Source organism: Hyperolius riggenbachi, chromosome 5 (genome assembly GCF_040937935.1).
Source record: "Hyperolius riggenbachi isolate aHypRig1 chromosome 5, aHypRig1.pri, whole genome shotgun sequence".
In the NCBI taxonomy this organism is placed as follows: domain Eukaryota; kingdom Metazoa; phylum Chordata; class Amphibia; order Anura; family Hyperoliidae; genus Hyperolius; species Hyperolius riggenbachi.
Window position 1 is genome coordinate 136,011,087 of NC_090650.1, and position 21,914 is coordinate 136,033,000.

Here is a 21,914-nt window from a genome sequence, read left to right on the forward strand (position 1 = left end):
ATTCACAAAGCGGTGCTAACCTACTTAGCACGTCTAAAGTCTTTAGACGCGCTAACCAGGGTGCTAAGTAGGTTAGCACCGGATTTCTCAATCAGATCGTGCGCTAACTTTGCACGCGTAAAGTTTTACGCGCGCAAAGTTTTACGCGCGCTAAGTCCCATAGGCTTTAATGGGCACTTCGCGCGGTGCGCCCTGTGCTCTGTGCAGTACGCGCGTAAAGTTTTACGCGCATAAAGTTTTGCGCGTGTAAAGTTTTATGCGCGAAATGCTTGTTTAGACGTGCTAAGGGGGTTTTCACAGGCGTGCTAACAGTTAGCACCGCTTTGTGAATCAAGCCCTTGGTGTGCTTTTGGTGGGGAGCGTTTCTGCTCTTTGCTGATAGCCAGTATTCAGCAAAGCACTGTGGTAAATCCTTGCAGTGCCTGAAGTGTGCTTATATCGCAAAGGTGCATTGCGTGCAACATTTCAGTGGCAGTTAGAGTGCCGTTCTCATTCTGTGGAATGAGACTGAAAAAAACGTAATCACTGCAACATGGAGCCACAATTGCTTGGTAAAAATGCAATCACACTCCATAGGCGATTGCGATTTGCCTTTTGTGATCACAATGTTGAACCAGGCCTAAAGGTAACCAGATGGATCCCAATTATTTATCAGGTGGTCATCGTGTTTCCAGACTTTTTACTTGGGGGTGTAAGAGTGGTACCCATGATGACCACCTATCCCCCTTATCCCTCTTCAAAACCGCCATCCCCAATACCTCTCACACTCCCTTCCCCCAACCTGCCCTAAGAGTCTACCTTGCCATGGGGGCCAGCTTATAATCCTATTGGCCAAAATGTGATTTACTTTTAGCCAATTGGATTAGCCAAAGTATTCTGCCAAAAAATAATATAATAAACTATCTTGGAGGGAGATCAACTACTTAGGGACCTCATGTATTAGGCATGTTTATATTCAAAAAGTGTATCGTGCACATTTTGCCAATAGCAACAGCAAGGCCATGAACATGCAAATTGCATTGCCGGGTTTTCGCTAGTGCAATTGGTATTTTCCAGAATTACCATTGTCGGCCTGCATCTTTTTTTGTTTTGTTTGCGCTTCTGTGCTTTGTAACTTTTTGGTGAGGATTGGTATGGCTGTGGGGAGGAGGAGGCCATATTTAGAACTTGGGGGTATATTTAAATCATTTAAAATATGCTCCTGAGTTCTACAATGCAGGTTGCAACAATTTGTAATCACCAATCAAATTCTCTCAAGGGCCAGTTCACACTTGGTGTGCTTTTGGTGGGGAGCGTTTCTGCTCTTTGCTGATAGCCAGTATTCAGCAAAGCACTGTGGTAAATCCTTGCAGTGCCTGAAGTGTGCTTATATTGCAAAGGTGCATTGCGTGCAACATTTCAGTGGCAGTTAGAGTGCCGTTCTCATTCTGTGGAATGAGACTGAAAAAACGTAATCACTGCAACATGGAGCCACAATTACTTGGTAAAAATGCAATCACACTCCATAGGCGATTGCGATTTGCCTTTTGTGATCACAATGTTGAACCAGGCCTAAAGGGAACCAGATGGATCCCAATTATTTATCAGGTGGTCATCGTGTTTCCAGGCTTTTCACTTGGGGGTGTAAGAGTGGTACCCATGATGACCAGCTATCCCTTTTATCTCTCTTCAAAACCGCCATCCCCAATACCTCTCACACTCCCTTCCCCCAACCTGCCCTAAGAGTCTACCTTGCCATGGTGGCCATCTTATAATCCTATTGGCCAAAATGTGATTTACTTTTAGCCAATTGGATTAGCCAAAGTATTCTGCCAAAAAATAATATAATAAACTATCTTGGAGGGAGATCAACTAATTAGGGACCTCTTGTATTAGGCATGTTTATATTCAAAAAGTGTATTGTGCACATTTTGCCAATAGCAACAGCAAGGCCATGAACATGTAAATTGCATTGCCGGGTTTTCGCTAGTGCAATTGGTATTTTCTAGAATTACCATTGTCGGCCTGCATCTTTTTTTGTTTTGTTTGCGCTTCTGTGCTTTGTAACTTTTTGGTGAGGATTGGTATGGCTGTGGTGAGGAGGAGGCCATATTTAGAACTTGGGGGTATATTTAAATCATTTTAAATATGCTCCTGAGTTCTACAATGCAGGTTGCAACAATTTGTAATCACCAATCAAATTCTCTCAAGGGCCAGTTCACACTTGGGGCTTGATTCACAAAGCGGTGCTAACCTACTTAGCACGTCTAAAGTCTTTAGACGCGCTAACCAGGGTGCTAAGTAGGTTAGCACCGGATTTCTCAATCAGATCGTGCGCTAACTTTGCACGCGTAAAGTTTTACGTGCGCAAAGTTTTACGCGCGCTAAGTCCCATAGGCTTTAATGGGCACTTCGCGCGGTGCGCCCTGTGCTCTGTGCAGTACGCGCGTAAAGTTTTACGCGCATAAAGTTTTGCGCGTGTAAAGTTTTATGCGCGAAATGCTTGTTTAGACGTGCTAAGGGGGTTTTCACAGGCATGCTAACAGTTAGCACCGCTTTGTGAATCAAGCCCTTGGTGTGCTTTTGGTGGGGAGCGTTTCTGCTCTTTGCTGATAGCCAGTATTCAGCAAAGCACTGTGGTAAATCCTTGCAGTGCCTGAAGTGTGCTTATATCGCAAAGGTGCATTGCGTGCAACATTTCAGTGGCAGTTAGAGTGCCGTTCTCATTCTGTGGAATGAGACTGAAAAAACGTAATCACTGCAACATGCAGCCACAATTGCTTGGTAAAAATGCAATCACACTCCATAGGCGATTGTGATTTGCCTTTTGTGATCACAATGTTGAACCCGGCCTAAAGGGAACCAGATGGATCCCAATTATTTATCAGGTGGTCATCGTGTTTCCAGACTTTTTACTTAGGGGTGTAAGAGTGGTACCCATGATGACCAGCTATCCCTTTTATCTCTCTTCAAAACCGCCATCCCCAATACCTCTCACACTCTCTTCCCCCAACCCGCCCTAAGAGTCTACCTTGCCATGGTGGGCCGGCTTACAATCCTATTGACCAAAATGTGATTTACTTTTAGCCAATTGGATTAGCCAAAGTATTCTGCCAAAAAATAATATAATAAACTATCTTGGAGGGAGATCAACTAATTAGGGACCTCTTGTATTAGGCATGTTTATATTCAAAAAGTGTATCCTGCCCATTTTGCCAATACCAACAGCAAGGCCATGAACATGTAAATTGCATTGCCGGGTTTTTGCTAGTGCAATTGGTATTTTCCAGAATTACCATTGTCGGCCTGCATCTTTTTTTGTTTTGTTTGCGCTTCTGTGCTTTGTAACTTTTTGGTGAGGATTGGTATGGCTGTGGGGTGGAGGAGGCCATATTTAGAACTTGGGGGTATATATAAATCATTTTAAATATGCTCCTGAGCTCTACACTGCAGGTTGCAACAATTTGTAATCACCAATCGAATTCTCTCAAGGGCCACTTCACACTTTGTGTGCTTTTGGTGGGGAGCGTTTCTGCTCTTTGCTGATAGCCGGTATTCAGCAAAGCACTGGTAAATCCTTGCAGTGCCTGAAATGTGCTTATATCGTAAAGGTGCACTGCGTGCAACATTTCAGTGGCAGTTACAGTGCCGTTCTCATTCTGTGGAATGAGACTCGAAAAACGTAATCACTGCAACATGGAGCCACAATTGCTTGGTAAAAATGCAATCACACTCCATAGGCGATTGCGATTTGCCTTTTGCGATCCCAATGTTGAACCAGGCCTAAAGGGAATGGTGGTCGTCGTGTTTCCAGACTTTTTACTTAGGGGTGTAAGAGTGGTACCCATGATGACCACCTATCCCCCTTATCCCTCTTCAAAACCGCCATCCCCAATACCTCTCACACTCTCTTCCCCCAACCCGCCCTAAGAGTCTACCTTGCCATGGAGGGCCGGCTTACAATCCTATTGGCCAAAATGTGATTTACTTTTAGCCAATTGGATTAGCCAAAGTATTCTGCCAAAAAATAATATAATAAACTATCTTGGAGGGAGATCAACTAATTAGGGACCTCTTGTATTAGGCATGTTTATATTAAAAAAGTGTATCGTGCACATTTTGCCAATAGCAACAGCAAGGCCATGAACATGTAAATTGCATTGCCGGGTTTTTGCTAGTGCAATTGGTATTTTCCAGAATTACGATTGTCGGCCTGCATCTTTTTTTGTTTTGTTTGCGCTTCTGTGCTTTGTAACTTTTTGGTGAGGATTGGTATGGCTGTGGGGAGGAGGAGGCCATATTTAGAACTTGGGGGTATATTTAAATCATTTTAAATATGCTCCTGAGTTCTACACTGCAGGTTGCAACAATTTGTAATCACCAATCAAATTCTCTCAAGGGCCAGTTCACACTTGGTGTGCTTTTGGTGGGGAGCGTTTCTGCTCTTTGCTGATAGCCGATATTCAGCAAAGAACTGTGGTAAATCCTTGCAGTGCCTGAAGTGTGCTTATATCGCAAAGGTGCATTACGTGCAACATTTCAGTGGCAGTTAGAGTGCCGTTCTCATTCTGTGGAATGAGACTGAAAAAACGTAATCACTGCAACATGGAGCCACAATTGCTTGGTAAAAATGCAATCACACTCCATAGGCGATTGCGATTTGCCTTTTGCGATCCCAATGTTGAACCAGGCCTAAAGGGAACCAGATGGATCCCAATTATTTATCAGGTGGTCATCGTGTTTCCAAACTTTTTACTTAGGGGTATAAGAGTGGTACCCATGATGACCAGCTATCCCTTTTATCTCTCTTCAAAACCGCCATCCCCAATACCTCTCACACTCTCTTCCCCCAACCCGCCCTAAGAGTCTACCTTGCCATGGTGGGCCGGCTTACAATCCTATTGGCCAAAATGTGATTTACTTTTAGCCAATTGGATTAGCCAAAGTATTCTGCCAAAAAATAATATAATAAACTATCTTGGAGGGAGATCAACTAATTAGGGACCTCTTGTATTAGGCATGTTTATATTCAAAAAGTGTATTGTGCACATTTTGCCAATAGCAACAGCAAGGCCATGAACATGTAAATTGCATTCCTGGGTTTTCGCTAGTGCAATTGGTATTTTCTAGAATTACCATTGTCGGCCTGCATCTTTTTTTGTTTTGTTTGCGCTTCTGTGCTTTGTAACTTTTTGGTGAGGATTGGTATGGCTGTGGTGAGGAGGAGGCCATATTTAGAACTTGGGGGTATATTTAAATCATTTTAAATATGCTCCTGAGTTCTACAATGCAGGTTGCAACAATTTGTAATCACCAATCAAATTCTCTCAAGGGCCAGTTCACACTTGGTGTGCTTTTGGTGGGGAGCGTTTCTGCTCTTTGCTGATAGCCAGTATTCAGCAAAGCACTGTGGTAAATCCTTGCAGTGCCTGAAGTGTGCTTATATTGCAAAGGTGCATTGCGTGCAACATTTCAGTGGCAGTTAGAGTGCCGTTCTCATTCTGTGAAATGAGACTGAAAAAACGTAATCACTGCAACATGGAGCCACAATTACTTGGTAAAAATGCAATCACACTCCATAGGCGATTGCGATTTGCCTTTTGTGATCACAATGTTGAACCAGGCCTAAAGGGAACCAGATGGATCCCAATTATTTATCAGGTGGTCATCGTGTTTCCAGACTTTTCACTTGGGGGTGTAAGAGTGGTACCCATGATGACCAGCTATCCCTTTTATCTCTCTTCAAAACCGCCATCCCCAATACCTCTCACACTCCCTTCCCCCAACCTGCCCTAAGAGTCTACCTTGCCATGGTGGCCATCTTATAATCCTATTGGCCAAAATGTGATTTACTTTTAGCCAATTGGATTAGCCAAAGTATTCTGCCAAAAAATTAATATAATAAACTATCTTGGAGGGAGATCAACTAATTAGGGACCTCTTGTATTAGGCATGTTTATATTCAAAAAGTGTATTGTGCACATTTTGCCAATAGCAACAGCAAGGCCATGAACATGTAAATTGCATTGCCGGGTTTTCGCTAGTGCAATTGGTATTTTCTAGAATTACCATTGTCGGCCTGCATCTTTTTTTGTTTTGTTTGCGCTTCTGTGCTTTGTAACTTTTTGGTGAGGATTGGTATGGCTGTGGTGAGGAGGAGGCCATATTTAGAACTTGGGGGTATATTTAAATCATTTTAAATATGCTCCTGAGTTCTACAATGCAGGTTGCAACAATTTGTAATCACCAATCAAATTCTCTCAAGGGCCAGTTCACACTTGGTGTGCTTTTGGTGGGAAGCGTTTCTGCTCTTTGCTGATAGCCAGTATTCAGCAAAGCACTGTGGTAAATCCTTGCAGTGCCTGAAGTGTGCTTATATCGCAAAGGTGCATTGCGTGCAACATTTCAGTGGCAGTTAGAGTGCCGTTCTCATTCTGTGGAATGAGACTGAAAAAAACGTAATCACTGCAACATGGAGCCACAATTGCTTGGTAAAAATGCAATCACACTCCATAGGCGATTGCGATTTGCCTTTTGTGATCACAATGTTGAACCAGGCCTAAAGGGAACCAGATGGATCCCAATTATTTATCAGGTGGTCATCGTGTTTCCAGACTTTTCACTTGGGGGTGTAAGAGTGGTACCCATGATGACCACCTGAAATGTGCTTATATCGTAAAGGTGCACTGCGTGCAACATTTCAGTGGCAGTTACAGTGCCGTTCTCATTCTGTGGAATGAGACTCGAAAAACGTAATCACTGCAACATGGAGCCACAATTGCTTGGTTAAAATGCAATCACACTCCATAGGCGATTGCGATTTGCCTTTTGCGATCCCAATGTTGAACCAGGCCTAAAGGTAACCAGATGGATCCCAATTATTTATCAGGTTGTCATCGTGTTTCCAGACTTTTTACTTAGGGGTGTAAGAGTGGTACCCATGATGACCAGCTATCCCTTTTATCTCTCTTCAAAACCGCCATCCCCAATACCTCTCACACTCTCTTCCCCCAACCCGCCCTAAGAGTCTACCTTGCCATGGTGGGCCGGCTTACAATCCTATTGGCGAAAATGTCATTTACTTTTTGCCAATTGGATTAGCCAAAGTATTCTGCCAAAAAATAATATAATAAACTATCTTGGAGGGAGATCAACTAATTAGGGACCTCTTGTATTAGGCATGTTTATATTCAAAAAGTGTATCGTGCACATTTTGCCAATAGCCACAGCAAGGCCATGAACATGTAAATTGCATTGCCGGGTTTTTGCTAGTGCAATTGGTATTTTCCAGAATTACCATTGTCGGCCTGCATCTTTTTTTGTTTTGTTTGCGCTTCTGTGCTTTGTAACTTTTTGGTGAGGATTGGTATGGCTGTGGGGAGGAGGAGGCCATATTTAGAACTTGGGGGTATATTTAAATCATTTTAAATATACTCCTGAGTTCTACACTGCAGGTTGCAACAATTTGTAATCACCAATCAAATTCTCTCAAGGGCCAGTTCACACTTGGTGTGCTTTTGGTGGGGAGCGTTTCTGCTCTTTGCTGATAGCCGATATTCAGCAAAGAACTGTGGTAAATCCTTGCAGTGCCTGAAGTGTGCTTAAATCGCAAAGGTGCATTACGTGCAACATTTCAGTGGCGGTTAGAGTGCCGTTCTCATTCTGTGGAATGAGACTGAAAAAACGTAATCACTGCAACATGGAGCCACAATTGCTTGGTAAAAATGCAATCACACTCCATAGGCGATTGCGATTTGCCTTTTGCGATCCCAATGTTGAACCAGGCCTAAAGGGAACCAGATGGATCCCAATTATTTATCAGGTGGTCATCGTGTTTCCAAACTTTTTACTTAGGGGTATAAGAGTGGTACCCATGATGACCAGCTATCCCTTTTATCTCTCTTCAAAACCGCCATCCCCAATACCTCTCACACTCTCTTCCCCCAACCCGCCCTAAGAGTCTACCTTGCCATGGTGGGCCGGCTTACAATCCTATTGGCCAAAATGTGATTTACTTTTAGCCAATTGGATTAGCCAAAGTATTCTGCCAAAAAATAATATAATAAACTATCTTGGAGGGAGATCAACTAATTAGGGACCTCTTGTATTAGGCATGTTTATATTCAAAAAGTGTATTGTGCACATTTTGCCAATAGCAACAGCAAGGCCATGAACATGTAAATTGCATTGCCGGGTTTTCGCTAGTGCAATTGGTATTTTCTAGAATTACCATTGTCGGCCTGCATCTTTTTTTGTTTTGTTTGCGCTTCTGTGCTTTGTAACTTTTTGGTGAGGATTGGTATGGCTGTGGTGAGGAGGAGGCCATATTTAGAACTTGGGGGTATATTTAAATCATTTTAAATATGCTCCTGAGTTCTACAATGCAGGTTGCAACAATTTGTAATCACCAATCAAATTCTCTCAAGTGCCAGTTCACACTTGGGGCTTGATTCACAAAGCGGTGCTAACCTACTTAGCACGTCTAAAGTCTTTAGACGCGCTAACCAGGGTGCTAAGTAGGTTAGCACCGGATTTCTCAATCAGATCGTGCGCTAACTTTGCACGCGTAAAGTTTTACGCGCGCAAAGTTTTACGCGCGCTAAGTCCCATAGGCTTTAATGGGCACTTCGCGCGGTGCGCCCTGTGCTCTGTGCAGTACGCGCGTAAAGTTTTACGCGCATAAAGTTTTGCGCGTGTAAAGTTTTATGCGCGAAATGCTTGTTTAGACGTGCTAAGGGGGTTTTCACAGGCGTGCTAACAGTTAGCACCGCTTTGTGAATCAAGCCCTTGGTGTGCTTTTGGTGGGGAGCGTTTCTGCTCTTTGCTGATAGCCAGTATTCAGCAAAGCACTGTGGTAAATCCTTGCAGTGCCTGAAGTGTGCTTATATCGCAAAGGTGCATTGCGTGCAACATTTCAGTGGCAGTTAGAGTGCCGTTCTCATTCTGTGGAATGAGACTGAAAAAAACGTAATCACTGCAACATGGAGCCACAATTGCTTGGTAAAAATGCAATCACACTCCATAGGCGATTGCGATTTGCCTTTTGTGATCACAATGTTGAACCAGGCCTAAAGGTAACCAGATGGATCCCAATTATTTATCAGGTGGTCATCGTGTTTCCAGACTTTTTACTTGGGGGTGTAAGAGTGGTACCCATGATGACCACCTATCCCCCTTATCCCTCTTCAAAACCGCCATCCCCAATACCTCTCACACTCCCTTCCCCCAACCTGCCCTAAGAGTCTACCTTGCCATGGGGGCCAGCTTATAATCCTATTGGCCAAAATGTGATTTACTTTTAGCCAATTGGATTAGCCAAAGTATTCTGCCAAAAAATAATATAATAAACTATCTTGGAGGGAGATCAACTACTTAGGGACCTCATGTATTAGGCATGTTTATATTCAAAAAGTGTATCGTGCACATTTTGCCAATAGCAACAGCAAGGCCATGAACATGCAAATTGCATTGCCGGGTTTTCGCTAGTGCAATTGGTATTTTCCAGAATTACCATTGTCGGCCTGCATCTTTTTTTGTTTTGTTTGCGCTTCTGTGCTTTGTAACTTTTTGGTGAGGATTGGTATGGCTGTGGGGAGGAGGAGGCCATATTTAGAACTTGGGGGTATATTTAAATCATTTAAAATATGCTCCTGAGTTCTACAATGCAGGTTGCAACAATTTGTAATCACCAATCAAATTCTCTCAAGGGCCAGTTCACACTTGGTGTGCTTTTGGTGGGGAGCGTTTCTGCTCTTTGCTGATAGCCAGTATTCAGCAAAGCACTGTGGTAAATTCTTGCAGTGCCTGAAGTGTGCTTATATTGCAAAGGTGCATTGCGTGCAACATTTCAGTGGCAGTTAGAGTGCCGTTCTCATTCTGTGGAATGAGACTGAAAAAACGTAATCACTGCAACATGGAGCCACAATTACTTGGTAAAAATGCAATCACACTCCATAGGCGATTGCGATTTGCCTTTTGTGATCACAATGTTGAACCAGGCCTAAAGGGAACCAGATGGATCCCAATTATTTATCAGGTGGTCATCGTGTTTCCAGACTTTTCACTTGGGGGTGTAAGAGTGGTACCCATGATGACCAGCTATCCCTTTTATCTCTCTTCAAAACCGCCATCCCCAATACCTCTCACACTCCCTTCCCCCAACCTGCCTTAAGAGTCTACCTTGCCATGGTGGCCATCTTATAATCCTATTGGCCAAAATGTGATTTACTTTTAGCCAATTGGATTAGCCAAAGTATTCTGCCAAAAAATAATATAATAAACTATCTTGGAGGGAGATCAACTAATTAGGGACCTCTTGTATTAGGCATGTTTATATTCAAAAAGTGTATTGTGCACATTTTGCCAATAGCAACAGCAAGGCCATGAACATGTAAATTGCATTGCCGGGTTTTCGCTAGTGCAATTGGTATTTTCTAGAATTACCATTGTCGGCCTGCATCTTTTTTTGTTTTGTTTGCGCTTCTGTGCTTTGTAACTTTTTGGTGAGGATTGGTATGGCTGTGGTGAGGAGGAGGCCATATTTAGAACTTGGGGGTATATTTAAATCATTTTAAATATGCTCCTGAGTTCTACAATGCAGGTTGCAACAATTTGTAATCACCAATCAAATTCTCTCAAGGGCCAGTTCACACTTGGGGCTTGATTCACAAAGCGGTGCTAACCTACTTAGCACGTCTAAAGTCTTTAGACGCGCTAACCAGGGTGCTAAGTAGGTTAGCACCGGATTTCTCAATCAGACCGTGCGCTAACTTTGCACGCGTAAAGTTTTACGCGCGCAAAGTTTTACGCGCGCTAAGTCCCATAGGCTTTAATGGGCACTTCGCGCGGTGCGCCCTGTGCTCTGTGCAGTACGCGCGTAAAGTTTTACGCGCATAAAGTTTTGCGCGTGTAAAGTTTTATGCGCGAAATGCTTGTTTAGACGTGCTAAGGGGGTTTTCACAGGCGTGCTAACAGTTAGCACCGCTTTGTGAATCAAGCCCTTGGTGTGCTTTTGGTGGGGAGCGTTTCTGCTCTTTGCTGATAGCCAGTATTCAGCAAAGCACTGTGGTAAATCCTTGCAGTGCCTGAAGTGTGCTTATATTGCAAAGGTGCATTGCGTGCAACATTTCAGTGGCAGTTAGAGTGCCATTCTCATTCTGTGGAATGAGACTGAAAAAACGTAATCACTGCAACATGGAGCCACAATTACTTGGTAAAAATGCAATCACACTCCATAGGCGATTGCGATTTGCCTTTTGTGATCACAATGTTGAACCAGGCCTAAAGGGAACCAGATGGATCCCAATTATTTATCAGGTGGTCATCGTGTTTCCAGACTTTTCACTTGGGGGTGTAAGAGTGGTACCCATGATGACCAGCTATCCCTTTTATCTCTCTTCAAAACCGCCATCCCCAATACCTCTCACACTCCCTTCCCCCAACCTGCCCTAAGAGTCTACCTTGCCATGGTGGCCATCTTATAATCCTATTGGCCAAAATGTGATTTACTTTTAGCCAATTGGATTAGCCAAAGTATTCTGCCAAAAAATAATATAATAAACTATCTTGGAGGGAGATCAACTAATTAGGGACCTCTTGTATTAGGCATGTTTATATTCAAAAAGTGTATTGTGCACATTTTGCCAATAGCAACAGCAAGGCCATGAACATGTAAATTGCATTGCCGGGTTTTCGCTAGTGCAATTGGTATTTTCTAGAATTACCATTGTCGGCCTGCATCTTTTTTTGTTTTGTTTGCGCTTCTGTGCTTTGTAACTTTTTGGTGAGGATTGGTATGGCTGTGGTGAGGAGGAGGCCATATTTAGAACTTGGGGGTATATTTAAATCATTTTAAATATGCTCCTGAGTTCTACAATGCAGGTTGCAACAATTTGTAATCACCAATCAAATTCTCTCAAGGGCCAGTTCACACTTGGGGCTTGATTCACAAAGCGGTGCTAACCTACTTAGCACGTCTAAAGTCTTTAGACGCGCTAACCAGGGTGCTAAGTAGGTTAGCACCGGATTTCTCAATCAGATCGTGCGCTAACTTTGCACGCGTAAAGTTTTACGCGCGCAAAGTTTTACGCGCGCTAAGTCCCATAGGCTTTAATGGGCACTTCGCGCGGTGCGCCCTGTGCTCTGTGCAGTACGCGCGTAAAGTTTTACGCGCATAAAGTTTTGCGCGTGTAAAGTTTTATGCGCGAAATGCTTGTTTAGACGTGCTAAGGGGGTTTTCACAGGCGTGCTAACAGTTAGCACCGCTTTGTGAATCAAGCCCTTGGTGTGCTTTTGGTGGGGAGCGTTTCTGCTCTTTGCTGATAGCCAGTATTCAGCAAAGCACTGTGGTAAATCCTTGCAGTGCCTGAAGTGTGCTTATATCGCAAAGGTGCATTGCGTGCAACATTTCAGTGGCAGTTAGAGTGCCGTTCTCATTCTGTGGAATGAGACTGAAAAAAACGTAATCACTGCAACATGGAGCCACAATTGCTTGGTAAAAATGCAATCACACTCCATAGGCGATTGCGATTTGCCTTTTGTGATCACAATGTTGAACCAGGCCTAAAGGTAACCAGATGGATCCCAATTATTTATCAGGTGGTCATCGTGTTTCCAGACTTTTTACTTGGGGGTGTAAGAGTGGTACCCATGATGACCACCTATCCCCCTTATCCCTCTTCAAAACCGCCATCCCCAATACCTCTCACACTCCCTTCCCCCAACCTGCCCTAAGAGTCTACCTTGCCATGGGGGCCAGCTTATAATCCTATTGGCCAAAATGTGATTTACTTTTAGCCAATTGGATTAGCCAAAGTATTCTGCCAAAAAATAATATAATAAACTATCTTGGAGGGAGATCAACTACTTAGGGACCTCATGTATTAGGCATGTTTATATTCAAAAAGTGTATCGTGCACATTTTGCCAATAGCAACAGCAAGGCCATGAACATGCAAATTGCATTGCCGGGTTTTCGCTAGTGCAATTGGTATTTTCCAGAATTACCATTGTCGGCCTGCATCTTTTTTTGTTTTGTTTGCGCTTCTGTGCTTTGTAACTTTTTGGTGAGGATTGGTATGGCTGTGGGGAGGAGGAGGCCATATTTAGAACTTGGGGGTATATTTAAATCATTTAAAATATGCTCCTGAGTTCTACAATGCAGGTTGCAACAATTTGTAATCACCAATCAAATTCTCTCAAGGGCCAGTTCACACTTGGTGTGCTTTTGGTGGGGAGCGTTTCTGCTCTTTGCTGATAGCCAGTATTCAGCAAAGCACTGTGGTAAATCCTTGCAGTGCCTGAAGTGTGCTTATATTGCAAAGGTGCATTGCGTGCAACATTTCAGTGGCAGTTAGAGTGCCGTTCTCATTCTGTGGAATGAGACTGAAAAAACGTAATCACTGCAACATGGAGCCACAATTACTTGGTAAAAATGCAATCACACTCCATAGGCAATTGCGATTTGCGTTTTGTGATCACAATGTTGAACCAGGCCTAAAGGGAACCAGATGGATCCCAATTATTTATCAGGTGGTCATCGTGTTTCCAGACTTTTTACTTAGGGGTGTAAGAGTGGTACCCATAATGACCAGCTATCCCTTTTATCTCTCTTCAAAACCGCCATCCCCAATACCTCTCACGCTCTCTTCCCCCAACCCGCCCTAAGAGTCTACCTTGCCATGGTGGGCCGGCTTACAATCCTATTGGCCAAAATGTGATTTACTTTTAGCCAATTGGATTAGCCAAAGTATTCTGCCAAAAAATAATATAATAAACTATCTTAGAGGGAGATCAACTAATTAGGGACCTCTTGTATTAGGCATGTTTATATTCAAAAAGTGTATCGTGCACATTTTGCCAATAGCAACAGCAAGGCCATGAACATGTAAATTGCATTGCCGGGTTTTTGCTAGTGCAATTGGTATTTTCCAGAATTACGATTGTCGGCCTGCATCTTTTTTGTTTTGTTTGCGCTTCTGTGCTTTGTAACTTTTTGGTGAGGATTGGTATGGCTGTGGGGAGGAGGAGGCCATATTTAGAACTTGGGGGTATATTTAAATCATTTTAAATATGCTCCTGAGTTCTACAATGCAGGTTGCAACAATTTGTAATCACCAATCAAATTCTCTCAAGGGCCAGTTCACACTTGGTGTGCTTTTGGTGGGGAGCGTTTCTGCTCTTTGCTGATAGCCAGTATTCAGCAAAGCACTGTGGTAAATCCTTGCAGTGCCTGAAGTGTGCTTATATTGCAAAGGTGCATTGCGTGCAACATTTCAGTGGCAGTTAGAGTGCCGTTCTCATTCTGTGGAATGAGACTGAAAAAACGTAATCACTGCAACATGGAGCCACAATTACTTGGTAAAAATGCAATCACACTCCATAGGCGATTGCGATTTGCGTTTTGTGATCACAATGTTGAACCAGGCCTAAAGGGAACCAGATGGATCCCAATTATTTATCAGGTGGTCATCGTGTTTCCAGACTTTTCACTTGGGGGTGTAAGAGTGGTACCCATGATGACCAGCTATCCCTTTTATCTCTCTTCAAAACCGCCATCCCCAATACCTCTCACACTCCCTTCCCCCAACCTGCCCTAAGAGTCTACCTTGCCATGGTGGCCATCTTATAATCCTATTGGCCAAAATGTGATTTACTTTTAGCCAATTGGATTAGCCAAAGTATTCTGCCAAAAAATAATATAATAAACTATCTTGGAGGGAGATCAACTATTTAGGGACCTCTTGTATTTGGCATGTTTATATTCAAAAAGTGTATTGTGCACATTTCGCCAATAGCAACAGCAAAGCCATGAACATGTAAATTGCATTGCCGGGTTTTCGCGAGTGCAATTGGTATTTTCCAGAATTACCATTGTCGGCCTGCATCTTTTTTTGTTTTGTTTGCGCTTCTGTGCTTTGTAACTTTTTGGTGAGGATTGGTATGGCTGTGGGGAGGAGGAGGCCATATTTAGAACTTGGGGGTATATTTAAATCATTTTAAATATGCTCCTGAGTTCTACAATGCAGGTTGCAACAATTTGTAATCACCAATCAAATTCTCTCAAGGGCCAGTTCACACTTGGTGTGCTTTTGGTGGGAAGCGTTTCTGCTCTTTGCTGATAGCCAGTATTCAGCAAAGCACTGTGGTAAATCCTTGCAGTGCCTGAAGTGTGCTTATATCGCAAAGGTGCATTGCGTGCAACATTTCAGTGGCAGTTAGAGTGCCGTTCTCATTCTGTGGAATGAGACTGAAAAAAACGTAATCACTGCAACATGGAGCCACAATTGCTTGGTAAAAATGCAATCACACTCCATAGGCGATTGCGATTTGCCTTTTGTGATCACAATGTTGAACCAGGCCTAAAGGGTACCAGATGAATCCCAATTATTTATCAGGTGGTCATCGTGTTTCCAGACTTTTCACTTGGGGGTGTAAGAGTGGTACCCATGATGACCACCTGAAATGTGCTTATATCGTAAAGGTGCACTGCGTGCAACATTTCAGTGGCAGTTAAAGTGCCGTTCTCATTCTGTGGAATGAGACTCGAAAAACGTAATCACTGCAACATGGAGCCACAATTGCTTGGTAAAAATGCAATCACACTCCATAGGCGATTGCGATTTGCCTTTTGCAATCCCAATGTTGAACCAGGCCTAAAGGGAACCAGATGGATCCCAATTATTTATCAGGTGGTCATCGTGTTTCCAGACTTTTTACTTAGGGGTGTAAGAGTGGTACCCATAATGACCAGCTATCCCTTTTATCTCTCTTCAAAACCGCCATCCCCAATACCTCTCACGCTCTCTTCCCCCAACCCGCCCTAAGAGTCTACCTTGCCATGGTGGGCCGGCTTACAATCCTATTGGCCAAAATGTGATTTACTTTTAGCCAATTGGATTAGCCAAAGTATTCTGCCAAAAAATAATATAATAAACTATCTTGGAGGGAGATCAACTAATTAGGGACCTCTTGTATTAGGCATGTTTATATTCAAAAAGTGTATCGTGCACATTTTGCCAATAGCAACAGCAAGGCCATGAACATGTAAATTGCATTGCCGGGTATTTGCTAGTGCAATTGGTATTTTCCAGAATTACGATTGTCGGCCTGCATCTTTTTTGTTTTGTTTGCGCTTCTGTGCTTTGTAACTTTTTGGTGAGGATTGGTATGGCTGTGGGGAGGAGGAGGCCATATTTAGAACTTGGGGGTATATTTAAATCATTTTAAATATGCTCCTGAGTTCTACAATGCAGGTTGCAACAATTTGTAATCACCAATCAAATTCTCTCAAGGGCCAGTTCACACTTGGTGTGCTTTTGGTGGGAAGCGTTTCTGCTCTTTGCTGATAGCCAGTATTCAGCAAAGCACTGTGGTAAATCCTTGCAGTGCCTGAAGTGTGCTTATATCGCAAAGGTGCATTGCGTGCAACATTTCAGTGACAGTTAGAGTGCCGTTCTCATTCTGTGGAATGAGACTGAAAAAAACGTAATCACTGCAACATGGAGCCACAATTGCTTGGTAAAAATGCAATCACACTCCATAGGCGATTGCGATTTGCCTTTTGTGATCACAATGTTGAACCAGGCCTAAAGGGTACCAGATGGATCCCAATTATTTATCAGGTGGTCATCGTGTTTCCAGACTTTTCACTTGGGGGTGTAAGAGTGGTACCCATGATGACCACCTGAAATGTGCTTATATCGTAAAGGTGCACTGCGTGCAACATTTCAGTGGCAGTTAAAGTGCCGTTCTCATTCTGTGGAATGAGACTCGAAAAACGTAATCACTGCAACATGGAGCCACAATTGCTTGGTAAAAATGCAATCACACTCCATAGGCGATTGCGATTTGCCTTTTGCAATCCCAATGTTGAACCAGGCCTAAAGGGAACCAGATGGATCCCAATTATTTATCAGGTGGTCATCGTGTTTCCAGACTTTTTACTTAGGGGTGTAAGAGTGGTACCCATAATGACCAGCTATCCCTTTTATCTCTCTTCAAAACCGCCATCCCCAATACCTCTCACGCTCTCTTCCCCCAACCCGCCCTAAGAGTCTACCTTGCCATGGTGGGCCGGCTTACAATCCTATTGGCCAAAATGTGATTTACTTTTAGCCAATTGGATTAGCCAAAGTATTCTGCCAAAAAATAATATAATAAACTATCTTGGAGGGAGATCAACTAATTAGGGACCTCTTGTATTAGGCATGTTTATATTCAAAAAGTGTATCGTGCACATTTTGCCAATAGCAACAGCAAGGCCATGAACATGTAAATTGCATTGCCGGGTTTTTGCTAGTGCAATTGGTATTTTCCAGAATTACGATTGTCGGCCTGCATCTTTTTTGTTTTGTTTGCGCTTCTGTGCTTTGTAACTTTTTGGTGAGGATTGGTATGGCTGTGGGGAGGAGGAGGCCATATTTAGAACTTGGGGGTATATTTAAATCATTTTAAATATGCTCCTGAGTTCTACACTGCAGGTTGCAACAATTTGTAATCACCAATCAAATTCTCTCAAGGGCCAGTTCACACTTGGTGTGCTTTTGGTGGGGAGCATTTCTGCTCTTTGCTGATAGCCAGTATTCAGCAAAGCACTGTGGTAAATCCTTGCAGTGCCTGAAGTGTGCTTATATCGCAAAGGTGCATTGCGTGCAACATTTCAGTGGCAGTTAGAGTGCCGTTCTCATTCTGTGGAATGAGACTGAAAAAACGTAATCACTGCAACATGGAGCCACAATTGCTTGGTAAAAATGCAATCACACTCCATAGGCGATTGCGATTTGCCTTTTGTGATCACAATGTTGAACCAGGCCTAAAGGGAACCAGATGGATCCCAATTATTTATCAGGTGGTCATCGTGTTTCCAGACTTTTCACTTGGGGGTGTAAGAGTGGTACCCATGATGACCACCTATCCCCCTTATCCCTCTTCAAAACCGCCATCCCCAATACCTCTCACACTCCCTTCCCCCAACCTGCCCTAAGAGTCTACCTTGCCATGGTGGCCAGCTTATAATCCTATTGGCCAAAATGTGATTTACTTTTAGCCAATTGGATTAGCCAAAGTATTCTGCCAAAAAATAATATAATAAACTATCTTGGAGAGAGATCAACTAATTAGGGACCTCTTGTATTAGGCATGTTTATATTCAAAAAGTGTATTGTGCACATTTTGCCAATAGCAACAGCAAGGCCATGAACATGTAAATTGCATTGCCGGGTTTTTGCTAGTGCAATTGGTATTTTCCAGAATTACGATTGTCGGCCTGCATCTTTTTTGTTTTGTTTGCGCTTCTGTGCTTTGTAACTTTTTGGTGAGGATTGGTATGGCTGTGGGGAGGAGGAGGCCATATTTAGAACTTGGGGGTATATTTAAATCATTTTAAATATGCTCCTGAGTTCTACAATGCAGGTTGCAACAATTTGTAATCACCAATCAAATTCTCTCAAGGGCCAGTTCACACTTGGTGTGCTTTTGGTGGGAAGCGTTTCTGCTCTTTGCTGATAGCCAGTATTCAGCAAAGCACTGTGGTAAATCCTTGCAGTGCCTGAAGTGTGCTTATATCGCAAAGGTGCATTGCGTGCAACATTTCAGTGGCAGTTAGAGTGCCGTTCTCATTCTGTGGAATGAGACTGAAAAAAACGTAATCACTGCAACATGGAGCCACAATTGCTTGGTAAAAATGCAATCACACTCCATAGGCGATTGCGATTTGCCTTTTGTGATCACAATGTTGAACCAGGCCTAAAGGGTGCCAGATGAATCCCAATTATTTATCAGGTGGTCATCGTGTTTCCAGACTTTTCACTTGGGGGTGTAAGAGTGGTACCCATGATGACCACCTGAAATGTGCTTATATCGTAAAGGTGCACTGCGTGCAACATTTCAGTGGCAGTTAAAGTGCCGTTCTCATTCTGTGGAATGAGACTCGAAAAACGTAATCACTGCAACATGGAGCCACAATTGCTTGGTAAAAATGCAATCACACTCCATAGGCGATTGCGATTTGCCTTTTGCAATCCCAATGTTGAACCAGGCCTAAAGGGAACCAGATGGATCCCAATTATTTATCAGGTGGTCATCGTGTTTCCAGACTTTTTACTTAGGGGTGTAAGAGTGGTACCCATAATGACCAGCTATCCCTTTTATCTCTCTTCAAAACCGCCATCCCCAATACCTCTCACGCTCTCTTCCCCCAACCCGCCCTAAGAGTCTACCTTGCCATGGTGGGCCGGCTTACAATCCTATTGGCCAAAATGTGATTTACTTTTAGCCAATTGGATTAGCCAAAGTATTCTGCCAAAAAATAATATAATAAACTATCTTGGAGGGAGATCAACTAATTAGGGACCTCTTGTATTAGGCATGTTTATATTCAAAAAGTGTATCGTGCACATTTTGCCAATAGCAACAGCAAGGCCATGAACATGTAAATTGCATTGCCGGGTATTTGCTAGTGCAATTGGTATTTTCCAGAATTACGATTGTCGGCCTGCATCTTTTTTGTTTTGTTTGCGCTTCTGTGCTTTGTAACTTTTTGGTGAGGATTGGTATGGCTGTGGGGAGGAGGAGGCCATATTTAGAACTTGGGGGTATATTTAAATCATTTTAAATATGCTCCTGAGTTCTACAATGCAGGTTGCAACAATTTGTAATCACCAATCAAATTCTCTCAAGGGCCAGTTCACACTTGGTGTGCTTTTGGTGGGAAGCGTTTCTGCTCTTTGCTGATAGCCAGTATTCAGCAAAGCACTGTGGTAAATCCTTGCAGTGCCTGAAGTGTGCTTATATCGCAAAGGTGCATTGCGTGCAACATTTCAGTGACAGTTAGAGTGCCGTTCTCATTCTGTGGAATGAGACTGAAAAAAACGTAATCACTGCAACATGGAGCCACAATTGCTTGGTAAAAATGCAATCACACTCCATAGGCGATTGCGATTTGCCTTTTGTGATCACAATGTTGAACCAGGCCTAAAGGGTACCAGATGGATCCCAATTATTTATCAGGTGGTCATCGTGTTTCCAGACTTTTCACTTGGGGGTGTAAGAGTGGTACCCATGATGACCACCTGAAATGTGCTTATATCGTAAAGGTGCACTGCGTGCAACATTTCAGTGGCAGTTAAAGTGCCGTTCTCATTCTGTGGAATGAGACTCGAAAAACGTAATCACTGCAACATGGAGCCACAATTGCTTGGTAAAAATGCAATCACACTCCATAGGCGATTGCGATTTGCCTTTTGCAATCCCAATGTTGAACCAGGCCTAAAGGGAACCAGATGGATCCCAATTATTTATCAGGTGGTCATCGTGTTTCCAGACTTTTTACTTAGGGGTGTAAGAGTGGTACCCATAATGACCAGCTATCCCTTTTATCTCTCTTCAAAACCGCCATCCCCAATACCTCTCACGCTCTCTTCCCCCAACCCGCCCTAAGAGTCTACCTTGCCATGGTGGGCCGGCTTACAATCCTATTGGCCAAAATGTGATTTACTTTTAGCCAATTGGATTAGCCAAAGTATTCTGCCAAAAAATAATATAATAAACTATCTTGGAGGGAGATCAACTAATTAGGGACCTCTTGTATTAGGCATGTTTATATTCAAAAAGTGTATCGTGCACATTTTGCCAATAGCAACAGCAAGGCCATGAACATGTAAATTGCATTGCCGGGTTTTTGCTAGTGCAATTGGTATTTTCCAGAATTACGATTGTCGGCCTGCATCTTTTTTGTTTTGTTTGCGCTTCTGTGCTTTGTAACTTTTTGGTGAGGATTGGTATGGCTGTGGGGAGGAGGAGGCCATATTTAGAACTTGGGGGTATATTTAAATCATTTTAAATATGCTCCTGAGTTCTACACTGCAGGTTGCAACAATTTGTAATCACCAATCAAATTCTCTCAAGGGCCAGTTCACACTTGGTGTGCTTTTGGTGGGGAGCATTTCTGCTCTTTGCTGATAGCCAGTATTCAGCAAAGCACTGTGGTAAATCCTTGCAGTGCCTGAAGTGTGCTTATATCGCAAAGGTGCATTGCGTGCAACATTTCAGTGGCAGTTAGAGTGCCGTTCTCATTCTGTGGAATGAGACTGAAAAAACGTAATCACTGCAACATGGAGCCACAATTGCTTGGTAAAAATGCAATCACACTCCATAGGCGATTGCGATTTGCCTTTTGTGATCACAATGTTGAACCAGGCCTAAAGGGAACCAGATGGATCCCAATTATTTATCAGGTGGTCATCGTGTTTCCAGACTTTTCACTTGGGGGTGTAAGAGTGGTACCCATGATGACCACCTATCCCCCTTATCCCTCTTCAAAACCGCCATCCCCAATACCTCTCACACTCCCTTCCCCCAACCTGCCCTAAGAGTCTACCTTGCCATGGTGGCCAGCTTATAATCCTATTGGCCAAAATGTGATTTACTTTTAGCCAATTGGATTAGCCAAAGTATTCTGCCAAAAAATAATATAATAAACTATCTTGGAGAGAGATCAACTAATTAGGGACCTCTTGTATTAGGCATGTTTATATTCAAAAAGTGTATTGTGCACATTTTGCCAATAGCAACAGCAAGGCCATGAACATGTAAATTGCATTGCCGGGTTTTTGCTAGTGCAATTGGTATTTTCCAGAATTACGATTGTCGGCCTGCATCTTTTTTGTTTTGTTTGCGCTTCTGTGCTTTGTAACTTTTTGGTGAGGATTGGTATGGCTGTGGGGAGGAGGAGGCCATATTTAGAACTTGGGGGTATATTTAAATCATTTTAAATATGCTCCTGAGTTCTACAATGCAGGTTGCAACAATTTGTAATCACCAATCAAATTCTCTCAAGGGCCAGTTCACACTTGGTGTGCTTTTGGTGGGAAGCGTTTCTGCTCTTTGCTGATAGCCAGTATTCAGCAAAGCACTGTGGTAAATCCTTGCAGTGCCTGA